General features: G+C 47.0%; 1 protein-coding gene across 1 annotated transcript in view; it reads right to left on the reverse strand.

Moving 5' to 3' along the window:
* The window catches only part of LOC310778024 (myosin light chain kinase, smooth muscle-like), a gene marked incomplete at its 5' end in the record, with an annotated part of 383,786 nt that overhangs the window by 5,026 nt on the left and 365,043 nt on the right, over positions 1 to 13,717 (reverse strand). The gene's annotated exons all lie outside the window — the stretch shown is intronic.

Below are 13,717 nucleotides of genomic sequence, written 5' to 3' on the forward strand. Positions count from 1 at the left end.
AACAATTATCAGCGGTTGGAAATATTACGGTAGGTTGTAATCTGTACACTTCTTCCCGTTTGCACATGTCTATTTTTAGGGAGGGGGAAGAGTACATTGTGTTGAGTACGATCTGACCGACCTGCAGGAGGAGCTTGAGGGTTTTCATCTCCTCCAGAGCGTCCCGCAGACCCTCCCTCATCTTCTGCTGCTCCTCCTCCTTCTGCCTCGCACACTCCTGGCCCCGACTCAGCTCTGACACCTGCAGTGAGGAGGGGGACTTTATTAGTATTATTAATAGTAGTAGAAGTAGTAGTAATATTATTAGCAGTAGCAGCAGCAAGGTTCAAGGTTCAAGGTTCAGCAGTAGTAATATTGGCAGTGTGAATAGTAGTAGTAGTACTACTAATCACTCATGTGCTTTCTTGAACAACATTATATGTGGGGGGACAAATTCCAGGCGACCCCACTTAGGGTCGCAACCCCAAGGTTAGGAACCACTGAGCTAGATGACAGAGCTTTATCTAGGAACTCAAAGAGCTAGATGACAGAGCTTTATCTAGCCTATGTTTATTAAAAAAAAAGAAAAGAAAAGAAAAGAAAAGGGGGTTTGGACCGGGCTCGCGGCCCAGTACCAAATGCGTTGCGGCCCGGTACCGGTCCGCGGCCCGGTGGTTGGGGACCACTGAGCTAGATGACAGAGCTTTATCTAGGAACTCAAAGAGTTGGATGATAGAGCTTTGTCTAGGAACTCAAAGAGCTAGATGATTTGTTGTTCTTTTAACTTTCCATTTCACTTGATTTGAACTGCACTAGTTTCATTTTTAAGTCTTATCTTTTGTGTCTCATCATTCAAAGCAAAGAGATTTTATCCAGCAGCTCCTACCTGGACCTGCAGCAGCTCCACGCTCTGCTGCGCTGCTCTCAGCTTATTGTGCGCCTCCTCCCTCTGCCCCCACTCTCGCTGCACCTCCTCTCTGAGGGCTGACGCCTGGTTCTGCTCCCTCTGCACCTCCTCTCTGAGGGCTGACGCCTGGTTCTGTTCCCTCTGTACCTCCTCTCTGAGGGCTGATGCCTGGTTCTGTTCCCTCTGCACCTCCTCTCTGAGGGCTGATGCCTGGTTTTGCTCCCTCTGCACCTCCTCTCTGAGGGCCGATGCCTGGTTCTGTTCCCTCTGCACCTCCTCTCTGAGGGCCGATGCCTGGTTCTGCTCCCTCTGCACCTCCTCTCTGAGGGCTGACGCCTGCTTCTGTTCCCTCTGCACCTCCTCTCTGAGGGCCGATGCCTGCTTCTGCTCCCTCTGCACCTCCTCTCTGAGGGCTGATGCCTGGTACTGCTCCCTCTGCACCTCCTCTATGAAGGCTGACACCTGCTTCTGCTCTCTCTGCACCTCCTCTCTGAGGGCTGACGCCTGTTTTTGCTCCCTCTGCACCTCCTCTCTGAGGGCTGATGCCTGGTTCTGTTCCCTCTGAACCTCCTCTCTGAGGGCTGATGCCTGCTTCTGCTCCCTCTGCACCTCCTCTCTGAGGGCTGATGCCAGCTTCTGCTCCCTGTGCACCTCCTCTCTGAGGGCTGATGCCTGCTTCTGCTCCCTCTGCACCTCCTCTCTGAGGGCTGATGCCTGTTTCTGCTCCCTCTGCACCTCCTCTCTGAGGGCCGATGCCTGCTTCTGCTCCTTCTGCACCTCCTCTCTGAGGGCTGATGCCTGCTTCTGCTCCCTCTGCACCTCCTCTCTGAGGGCTGACGCCTGCTTCTGCTCCCTCTGCACCTCCTCTCTGAGGGCCGATACCTGCTTCTGCTCCCTCTGCATCTCCTCTCTGAGGGCTGACACCTCCCTCTCCCTCCTCCTCAGCTGCATTGTGAGGCCATCCTTCTCCTCCTCCAGTTCCTTCACTCTGGTCCTCCCTCGCTCCTCCCCCAGGAGGCGCTGTCCTCTCTCTACCTCTACCAGTCTGCTCCGCAGCCTCCCTCGCTCCTCTTCCGCCTCACTTAGTTTGTCTTGTATCCTCCTCTTCTCCTCCCTGACGCTCCTCAGCGCCTCCCTCTCTCCCTCCCTCTGCTCCTCCATCTCCTTCAGTTTGTCTTCTAACCTCCGCAGCACCTCCTTCTGTCCATTTAATTCCTTCTCATTCTCTATCAGTTCATCTTCCAATCTCCTCTTCTCCTCTCTGGCTCTCGTCAGCGCCTCCTTCTCTCCCTCCCTCTGCTCCTCCATCATCTTTAGTTCATCTTCCAACCTCATCATCTTCTCCTCTGTCCTCCTCAGCACCTCCCTCTCTCCATCCCTCTCCCTTAATTTGTCTTCAATCCTCCTCTTCTCCTCCCTAACGCATCTTAGCACCTCCCTCTCTCCCTCCCTCTGCTCCCCCATTTCTTTCAGTTTGTCTTCCAACCTCTGCAGCACCTCCTTCTGTCCATCCAATCTCTTCTCCATCTCTATCAGTTGATCTTCCAATGTCCGCTTCTCCTCCCTGGCTCTCATCAGCGCCTCCTTCTCTCCCTCTCTCTGCTCCCCCATCTCCCTCAGTTTGTCTTCCAACCTCCTCAGCACCTCCTTCTGTCCATTTAATTCCTTCTCCATCTCTATCAGTTGATCTTCCAGCCTCCTGTTCTCCTCCCTGGCGCCCGTCAACGCCTCCTCCTCTCCCTCCCTCTCATTTAATTTGTCTTCCATCCTCCTCTTCTCCTCCCTGATGCTTCTTAGCACCGCCCTCTCTCCCTCCCTCTGCTCCTCCATCATCTTTAGTTCATCTTCCAATCTCATCTTCTTGTCCTCTGTCCTCCTCAGCACCTCCCTCTCTCCATCCCTCTCCCTTAACTTGTCTTCAATCCTCCTCTTCTCCTGCCTGACGCTTCTTAGCACCTCCCTCTCTCCCTCCCTCTGCCCCTCCATCTCCTTCAGTTTCTCTTCCAACCTCCTTAGCACCTCCTTGTGTCCATTTAATTCCTTCTCCATCTCTATCAGTTCATCTTTTAGCCTCCTCTTCTCCTCCCTGGCTCTCATCAGCGCCTCCTTCTCGCCCTCCCTCTCCTCCTCTCTCTCCTCCAGGGTGGCTCTCAGCTCCTTCGCCTCCTCCTCTCTCTCCCTCAGCAGCTGGGTGAGTTTGGCGGAATCGCCCGCCCGCCGCTCCGCCCTCTGCCTCCACTCATCGGCCTCCTCCTGCAGGCTGCGGCGGGCCTCCTCCCCCTCTCTGGCGCTCCTTCCCATGCCCTCGACCTCGACCCGGGCCCGGAGCAGCTCCCCGGCCTGAAAGGAGAGCAAGGTTACTAATGAAATAACATTTTCGTTAACTAACTGAAAAACTAACTGAAACTGTATTGTGTGTTTACAAAATAAACTAAAATGATAAAGAAAATGTTTTAGTTTTCATCTTTGTCAATTTATTTCATATATAAGGGAACCACTTCACTAGACAACTTTCAAAAACGAAAAAAAAAAAAACGAAAAATTGAAAAATACAAAACTATAATAACCTGGAAGGAGAGCCGCTGGTCTTTCTCCACTGCCTCTATCCTCTCTTTCTCCAGCAGAGCCTGGGTATCCTTGAGCAGGCCGGCCAGCCGCAGCTCCCTCTGCTCGGTCTCCCTCAGCTTGTGGTTGGCCTCCTCTCGCTCCCTGCTCCCCTCCTCCTCCCTCTCCTCCGCCCTGCGCAGCTGCTGCCTCAGCCGGTCCCCCTGCTCCTCGCTGTCCCGCACGGCGCTCATCTGCCTCTCCAGACTCCTCTCCCGCTGAGCCACGTCGCGCCTCATCTCCTCCCGCTCCTCCTCTGCCACGCTCACCTTCACCTGGAGGCATGCAAGTGATTTAGATCCAACGTGAAAAATGGAGCGCCTCAAGGAAGCTGTCTTGGGCCACTCCTGTACACAATTTTTCTAATTCAATTCAATTCAAAATATATGTATTAGTCCCTGGAGGGGCAATAAGAGGCAGGTGCATTGCAAAAGTATATATATATATAGGTGAGGAGATGAAGCTGTTGCAGATTGGATCAACAGTATATAAACCTTCAGCAGCTCCGCCTCTCCGTCTCTCTCCTCCAGCCTGGCCCTCAGGTGCTCCCTGGCCTCCACCTCCTCCCTCTTACTCCTCTTCTCCTCCGCCCGGTGCTCCTGCTCTTCACTGCGCAGTCTTTCCTTTTGCTGTCGTTCCTCTTTGCTCTCCTTCTCCAGCGCTGATATTCTTTCTTTCAGTCCGTCCATCTCCGACTCTGTCCTTCTCAGCTCCTCCGCCGCCTCCTCTACCCGCTGCCTCCATCTCTTCACCTCCCCTCCCCGCTCCTCTCCCTCTCTCTCCAGTGTCTCTATCTGCTCGCAGAGCGCCTCGATCTCTCCATCCCTCTGCCTCACCTCCTCCTCCCTCCTTTCCGCTCTCTCCCTCCACCTCTGCCCCTCCTCCCTCAGTCTCTCCACCTCCCTCCCCCTCTCCTCACTCTCCTCCCTCAGTCTCTCCACCTCTCTCCCCCTCTCCTCCCTCAGTCTCTCCACCTCTCTCCCCCTCTCCTCCCTCAGTCTCTCCACCTCCCTCCCCCTCTCCTCACTCTCCTCCCTCAGTCTCTCCACCTCCCTCCCCCTCTCCTCCCTCAGTCTCTTCACCTCCCTCCCCCTCTCCTCACTCTCCTCCCTCAGTCTCTCCACCTCCCTCCCCCTCTCCTCACTCTCCTTCCTCAGTCCATCCATGCGCCGCCTCAGCGCCTCCTCCTCACCATCTCTCACCCCCAGCTCCTTGCTCAGCCCCTCCCTCTCTTTCTGCCAGCTCTCTCTCTCCTGCCTCGTCTCATCTTGCTCCTCGCTCGTCCTCTTCTGCAGCTCCTGCTCCACCGCCCTCAGCCTGTGCGTCTCCTCCCTCAGGTCCTCTCTCTCCCTGTCACTCTTCGCTCTCTCCTCCTCTTGCTTGGCCATGGCTCGCTCCAGCTCTCCTCTCAGACACTGGATCTCCCCTGGAAATGAAATAGAGAGAATATATATATATATATATATATATATATATATATATATATATATATATATATATATATATATGTACATATACATATATATATATATTAGGGGTGTCACGGTACACAAAAGTCACGGTTCGGTACATACCTCGGTTTTGGGGTCACGGTTCGGTACGAATACGGAAAAAAACAAAAACAAATCCCAAATTCAGTTTTTTTCCCTTTGAATTTTTCTGAATTCTGTGTTTTGCTTTTTACGCTCATTTTACCATCAGAAATAGTGTCTAATAAGGGGGAATGAATACATTTCCACTATTTGATAAGATCTAGGCAATCCACACAAAAAGGTTTTACTCTAGAGCAGTGATTTTCAAAGTGTGGGGTGCGCCTCCCTCTCAGATGTCTGTATTCCAGCTGTTTGACAGGGCAAAGGCATTTCCCCCCACTTTAAATCTTTATTGTACACAAGTTTGTAAACAGAGCGCATGTGTGGAGTAGCCTAATACTCCCACCAACCCCTCCCCCACTGTGTGACAGACAGCGGGGTGGGTTTCACTTTCCCAGTAAGTACGGGAAAGAACCCTGTCAGCGCCTTAACGTTATTGGAGGCGAGTTTTGTTTACCATGATTACGTTCGGTCATCTAATGGATTATTGGAACATGACAAGGAGTCATCCCCTCTTCCTCACAGCATCTTGCTTGTCATCCCACGTGATGTAAGTTGCTTGTTTACAAGTTAACAGCTTTGTCAGTGTTATGTAACGTTTAGCCGCAACGCGCAACTATAAAGGACTTTGTCGAGGCTACGTAACATTACACTAGCAAGCTTACCTCGTTGGCTTGATGTTGACAGAATTTGCAAAACAGCTTATCGCCTGAGTCATAAAAGTCATTAGGATACTGCTCTGCACTTTTTTGACGACGGTAACGGGAGAGCAGCTGGACGCTTCAATATTGTTGTGGCTTGTTCTGTCTGTTCTGGAGCGACCCCCGGTAATGTTTCCTCTCCACAAAACGTTCCATTCAGTGAACGCGGATTTCTATGGCCCTTGTGTTGTTTTGGTGTGTCTTCTTCTGTGGCGTTTAATTCAATTCAATTCAATGGCGTTCAAACAGCGTTTAGGTGCTTTACTACCACCTTCTGGATTTGACGTATTCGTCGTGTTGCTTCACGTACCGAACCGTGACGCTCGTACCGTGAACTATACGGTATATATATATACATATATACATGGTTTTAGAATGGGGATTTCGCTTAAATGCATGAAATGTCTGTGGTTAACAAGATTTATCAGAGTGGTAATTTGTGTTCAGCAGGATAATCTTCACAAAAGTGAATCACTTTTATGACTTTTGAAACGTAAATGCGTTTTTCAGAAAACGCTCAAAAGTCATAAAAGTGATTCACGTTTGTGAAGATTATCCTGCTGAACACAAATGACCAGTCCCATAAACTTTTGTTAACCATAGATGTTATTTTATGGATTCAAGTGAAATCCCCATTCACTTTTCCCCTGAAGATCCAACATGTCCAGGACTTCCGCCTTCCAACTACAAAAATACTTCTATTCTATACTTCTATTCTATATGACTCAGGCGCAGAATGCATAATCGGGCACGTCGGGCAAATGCCCGGTGGCCTGGCCTGCAAAAAAAAAAAAAAAAATTTTTTTTTTTGGTGCCCGCAGTCAGGCCACTCACTGAACAGCAGGCCAGGCGCCGCCTACTGGTTTACTAGTGGTTTTATTACTTTATTCAGGGTTAAAGTGGGTGCATCTCATTGTAAAATTGGACTCGGCCCAAATTGGGCTTCAAACGGCCCAAATCTGGCTTCAAACGGCCCAAATTGGGCTTCAAACGGCCCAAATTGGGCTTCAAACGGCCCAAATTTTTCGCCGCCGCCCTTCGGACGCCGGCACGCGCGTTGGCCCGTATCGGCCTGGCCTGCTTGGTATCTAATGCCCGGCCTGAATTATTTTCCCAGTCCGCCCCTGATATGACTATATATGAAAGACTGACAGGATAGAATGATTTAAACCAACACACACACACACACACACACACACACACACACACACACACACACACACACACCGTGTAAGGCATCCTTGGCCTGCTGCAGAGTGTGTATATGTGTTTGCAGTTGACATTTGTCGACCTCCGACTCTGAAAGCTGCTTCTGGAACTGACTCAACTGGTGATGGAGAGACACAGATAGAGACCTAGAGAGAGAGAGAGAGAGATAATATCGTCAGCATAATGTGGAAACCTTCCCCTGATGTCTAGACACAGAGGTTACAGAAGCATCAGACACAGAGGTTACAGAAGCATCAGACACAGTGGTTACAGAAGCATCAGACACAGAGGTTACAGAAGCATCAGACACAGAGGTTACAGAAGCATCAGACACAGTGGTTACAGAAGCATCAGACACAGAGGTTACAGAAGCATCAGACACAGTGGTTACAGAAGCATCAGACACAGGGGTTACAGAAGCATCAGACACAGAGGTTACAGACACAGTGGTTACAGAAGCATCAGACACAGAGGTTACAGAAGCATCAGACACATTGGTTACAGAAGCATCAGACACAGAGGTTACAGAAGCATCAGACACAGAGGTTACAGAAGCATCAGACACAGAGGTTACAGAAGCATCAGACACAGTGGTTACAGAAGCATCAGACACAGAGGTTACAGAAGGATCAGACACAGTGGTTACAGAAGCATCAGACACAGAGGTTACAGAAGGATCAGACACAGAGGTTACAGAAGGATCAGACACAGTGGTTACAGAAGCATCAGACACAGAGGTTACAGAAGCATCAGACACAGTGGTTACAGAAGCATCAGACACAGAGGTTACAGAAGCATCAGACACAGAGGTTACAGAAGCATCAGACACAGTGGTTACAGAAGCATCAGACACAGAGGTTACAGAAGCATCAGACACAGAGGTTACAGAAGCATCAGACACAGAGGTTACAGAAGCATCAGACACAGAGGTTACAGACACAGAGGTTACAGAAGCATCAGACACAGAGGTTACAGAAGCATCAGACACAGAGGTTACAGAAGCATCAGACACAGTGGTTACAGAAGCATCAGACACAGAGGTTACAGAAGCATCAGACACAGTGGTTACAGACACATTGGTTACAGAAGCATCAGACACAGTGGTTACAGACACATTGGTTACAGAAGCATCAGACACAGTGGTTACAGAAGCATCAGACACAGAGGTTACAGAAGCATCAGACACATTGGTTACAGAAGCACATGAGGACATGCGGACGGGCACGCATTCCTTCAGCGTTCACCTCGTCCCCAGGTGGGAATCGAACCCACGACCTTCGAGCTGTGAGGCGATAGTGCTTACCACTGCCCACCGTACCTCCCTTTTTTCGGCCAATTCAACATGTGGAATTGGGTGAGAAAGATCACTCGGTGAGAGAAATCACTCTGATTGGCTGGTCAGGGCTAGAGAAATCACTCTCATTGGCTGGTCAGGGGTAGAGAAATCACTCTGATTGGCTGGTCAGGGCTAGAGAAATCACTCTGATTGGCTGGTCAGGGGTAGAGAAATCACTCTGATTGGCTGGTCAGGGATAGAGAAATCACTCTGATTGGCTGGTCAGGGATAGAGAAATCACTCTGATTGGCTGGTCTGGGGTAGAGAAATCACTCTGATTGGCTGGTCAGGGGTAGTGAAGCAGGAGAGAGGGCACACAAAACGCTCTCCTCATTTTCCAACTTTACCTCACCTGATAATTCCAGACGTGCCTTCAGAAAAGTCTCTGGCTGCATGATGTCACCCATTTAGTGCGCTTTCTCCTTATTTTATCACCTCCCACCAAGAGCTGAGATACTCCAGTGTTATTTACAACTTCTTATCAGACATATTCTCCATTAGATGTAGCTATATTACAAAGTATTTTAAGTGAGCCAAATGCTACTTTCTATTGAATGTTTCATGAATCATGTCTCACGCAGGCGCAGAACGTACGTGCTAGTTGCCCGTCGGCTGTTGTGGTGTCAAAGTCAAAGTCAAATTTATTTATATAGCACCTTTCACACACAAAGGCAATCCAAGGTGCTTTACAAAAAAAAAATTGAAAGACAAGCAGCAAAGCAATGCATAGCACACAAAGAGAAAAAAAATTATAATAAAGAAATCAACAGCATATCAGAACACTTTAATAATTAAAATAGAACAATAAAACCAAAACTGCTACACGCTAGCAGTTTGCCTAGTCGGGGCTGGTACTAGCCTCTTCGCCTAGCAAGGCTGGTGATGCGGGTTTAAACCTATGGTTTAAACACTATAAAACAAAAATAAAATAGAGAGTTCCGCTCTATATCAAGAGAGTTCGGCTCTATATTAATACGTTTTCACTTTACAAGCAAAAAGGTCTCACAGACGGTGCGACGTGCGTGCGAGCATCCTTCTCCTGTGACTCTCTCTCTCTCAGCCAGAGGAAAAAAATAGAACAATAAAAAAATTGAGTAGAATTAAAACTTCAGTATAGTTTAGTAGCAGTTAAAAGCAAAAGTAAACATAAAGGTCTTTAGCTTGGATTTAAAAATAGGCAGAGTAGGGGCAGATCTAATGTCTTCCGGGAGTTTATTCCAGCTATGGGAGGCATAGTGGGAGAATGCGGCTTCACCATGTTTTGTTTTGGTCCTCGGAACAATTAGCAGACCAGTCCCTGATGACCTAAGACATACATGGGCAAACTACGGCCCGCGGGCCGGATGCGGCCCGCGGGCGCCACCTGTGTGGCCCGCGATGGAATTGCAAAAAAAAAAAAAAAAAAAAAAAAAAAAAAAAAAAAAAAATTTTTTACACAGTGCACCTGAACGCAACATGCAAGATTAATAAATGTCCAAATGTTCATGTCATTCTGGCCAATACTCCACTTCTGTTATAGCATTTCAGTCTGGAATATGGAATATCTTTCAATAATCTTTATGACTAAAAGGCTACATTGAATTAGAAATTTAAATAATTAACTCATTGGTTTTGGATTTATTTAGCTTCAAGACTGCATTTTTGTTCGTGTGACCCTCAACACAGGCTTTGATCATCCCGGGCCACTTACTGGTACTTATGCTTAAATTAACCCACTCATATTCTGATTTATTTCAAGAAAAACATTTTGGCTAGTGGAAATTCTAATTGGCTGGTAACTTTAAAATATAGCAGCCATATTGGCAGGTGGTCAAAAAAGTTAATTTCAAGCACTGAGAGCAGGTGGTGACATAGGAGTGAGTGAGAAAAGGATGAAATATTGGTGGTTAAGACTGAATAATGACATCACAACTGTTAATTTAAAATTAGTTATTCCTCTAAACGTGGCTTCAAATGCACCAAATTTTTCACGCTGGCGCCGCTCGGCCCTCAGCAAAACCTGGTAGCGAGGACATTTTTTGTGGCCCTCTCTATCATCAAAGTTACCCATCCATGGGTTACGGCATGACAATATTTGTTCGGCCCCCGGCAACAATCTGGGTTTCTCATGTGGCCCCCCATGAAAAAGAATTGCCCACCCCCTAAGAGATCTAGAAGGTTCATAGTGTAGAAGCAATTCAGAGATGTAATGTGGGCCTGACCCGTTGAGAGATTTATAAACTATCAGCAGAATTTTAAAGTCTATTCTATGACATACTGGTAGCCAATGCAGAGATTTGAGAACTGGTGTAATGTGTTCAGCTTTCTTGGTTCTTGTTAAAACTCTAGCAGCCGCATTCTGAATGAGCTGTAGTTGTTTAATAGCTTTTTTGGGAAGGCCTTTGAAAAGACTGTTGCAGTAGTCTAACCTGCTAGAAATGAAAGCATGAATTAGTTTTTCAAGATCTTGTTTGGACATATAGCCTCTAATCCTTGCTATATTTTTTAAATGATAAAAGGCAGATTTTCTTATAAACTTGATGTGGGAGTTAAAGTTCAGATCAGAGTCAATAATAATGCCAAGACTTTTTACCTGGTAGATAATCAGTAGCTTTGAGCCTTTTTTCTTTAGCACCAAAGACAATTATCTCTGTTTTGTCTTTATTTAGTTGGAGGAAATTCTGGCACATCCAATCATTTATTTGCTCAAGGCACTGACACAGTGCGTCTATGGGATCATAGTCATCCGATGAGAGGGCTATGTAAAGTTGGGTGTCATCTGCATAACTATGGTAGGCTATTTTGTTTTTTTGCATAATTAGGCCTAGTGAGAGCATATAAAGGTTAAATAAGACAGGACCTAAAATTGATCCTTGGGGTACCCCACATGTCATATTGGTTTGGTCAGATGTGTAGTTGCCAATGGAAACAAAGTAGTTCCTATCTTGCAGATAGGATCTGAACCACTCTAAGACCGTGCCAGAAAGCCCAACCCAGTTTTCCAGTCTGTCTAGTAGACAAAAGCAAAAGCAGCGCTAAGGTCTAGTAACACGAGAATTGAGATTTTACCTGAATCCGTGTTCATTCGGATGTCATTTATAACTTTAATGAGCGCGGTTTCGGTGCTGTGATGGGGTCGGAAGCCTGATTGGAAAGGATCTAGGAGGTCATTAGAGGATAGGAAGGTATTGAGTTGTTGGTAGACAGTTTTTTCGAGTATTTTGCTTATAAAGGGAAGATTTGATATTGGTCTGTAGTTGCTGATTATAGAGGGGTCAAGGCTACGCTTCTTTAGCAGGGGCTTAACAACTGCAGTTTTCAGAGATTCTGGAAAAATGCCTGTATGAAGAGAAGTATTAATTATCTGCAATAGGTCGGTCGCCAGGCAGCTGTAAACATTTTTTAAAAAGCTTGTTGGCAGGGTGTCAAGGCAACACGATGAAGATTTAAGGCCTTGTACCATTTCTTCTAATTTTTTGTGGTCAATGACATTAAACTGAGTCATGTTTATTGAGCTCCTTTTCTGTGGGTGCAGTGGAGCCGCATTTCTTCTTGTTGCAGAGCCACTGATAGTTAGTCTGATGTTTTTAATTTTATCCCTAAAGAAGGTCGCAAATTCATTGCATTTGACAGTGGATAGAAGATCAGGGGCAATTTGTGGGGGGGGGGGGTTAGTTAAGTTAAGTTAAGTTCTCCTTTATTTATCCCCTTGGGGAAATTCATCCTCTGCATTTGACCCATCCTCTACTAGGAACCTTCCTAGAACTAGGAACAGTGGGCAGCCACTGTGCAGCGCCCGGGGACCAACTCCAGTTCTTTTGCCAGTACCTTGGTCAGGGGCACTGACAGGAGTCAGCCTATCAACAGTGGCAAAAAGAGTGCGAGCGTCATTGGTGTTTTTGCTGATAATGTCGGAGAAGAAGGATTGTCTGGAATTTTTCAGTTCCTGGTTATAGGAGTGAAGACTATTTTTATAGATTTCATAATCGATGTGAAGTTTAGTTTTCCACCATTTGCGCTCAGCTTTTCTACAATCTTTTTTTTTTTACAGAGGGAGCGTTTCTCCATGGTGCTTTTTTCTTACCGGAGATTAGTTTAGTCCTAGTAGGTGCTACAGCATCAATAGCCTTCAGGGTTTTAGAATTGAAGTTATCTATGAGATCATTGACAGAGGCTGAGGAGAGGGTAGGGGCCAGAGAGAAAGCCTCCATGAACAGTGTACTGGTACTCTCATTGATGTGACGCTTTCTGGCGGTTTGTGATCGAATAAGAGCGACAGGGGTGATCTTCAGTTCAAGGAAAATGCAGAGATGGTCAGACAGAGCGACATCACTAGCTGAAAGAAACGATGACTCAAAGCCCTTGGTGATAAATAAATCTAGGGTATGGCCTCGATTGTGAGTGGGCCCAGAGACATGTTGTGACAGATCAAAGGTATCAAGGAGGTTATTCAATTCTTTGCTATTATTATCATTGGGGTTGTCTACATGAATATTAAAATCTCCTGCAATAGATAAACAGTCATGTTCTATGGAGATTATAGAAAGGAGTTCAGAAAATTCATTGAAAAAACTACTAGAGTAATTTGGTGGTCTCTATATAATCAGGAGTAAGACAGAGGGAGAGCACTTCAGAACAGCGGCAAGATATTCAAATGATGAGAAGTCTCCAAACGATACCTGTTTGCATTGAAAAACATCAGAGAAAATAATAGCTACTCCTCCCCCCTTCTTACCGACTCTGGGGGCGTCGATGTAGTTAAAGTTAGGTGGGGCTGACTCATTAAGAACATATTCTCTGTTGTTTAGATCAAGCCAGGTTTCTGTGAGGAACATGATATCCAATTCATAACTCGTAATCAAATCATTTATCAGAAGCGATTTGTTTACAAGTGATCTAATATTGAGCAGTGCAGCCTTAATAATTTTAGTGCTAAGGTGTTTTGGCAAATGCTCTTTGGGCTGTCTCTGGGGGACAGATACTAGGCTTGATCTAGGAACAGAACGTGCTGAGAGGATATCTTTGTTTGGTCTGGAAGTAATCAGGGTGGGGATGGCTAGGATCGCTTCATGACTGGGTTACTTGCTGTGTGACCTTGTCCTTGGAGCCTGAAGTGTCATTGGCCGTTTCAGGGTTTTCTTTTGAGGGGGCAAAGAAAGGCTGGGAGAGTGAGGGAGCGATGAGAGGGGGGGTGGGTGAGGGGGTTTGAGGGTGGGGGGTAGGAACAGGGGGGGCTGGCTAGGCTGGCGTTAATCTGTTCAACCAGTTTGCTCCTCCGTGTTCAAATGTTACTTTTTGGCTGCGACACAGGAGACGTGTCGGTCAGCATCTAGTTGCCGCTGGTCCTTTCAAGTGTTTTCAGTATGTCAGCACCTTAAAACTACAGAGAGGAGGAGAACAGAACAGTGTG

Source organism: Poromitra crassiceps (genome assembly GCF_964638095.1).
Source record: "Poromitra crassiceps genome assembly, chromosome: 6".
Taxonomy (NCBI): domain Eukaryota; kingdom Metazoa; phylum Chordata; class Actinopteri; order Beryciformes; family Melamphaidae; genus Poromitra; species Poromitra crassiceps.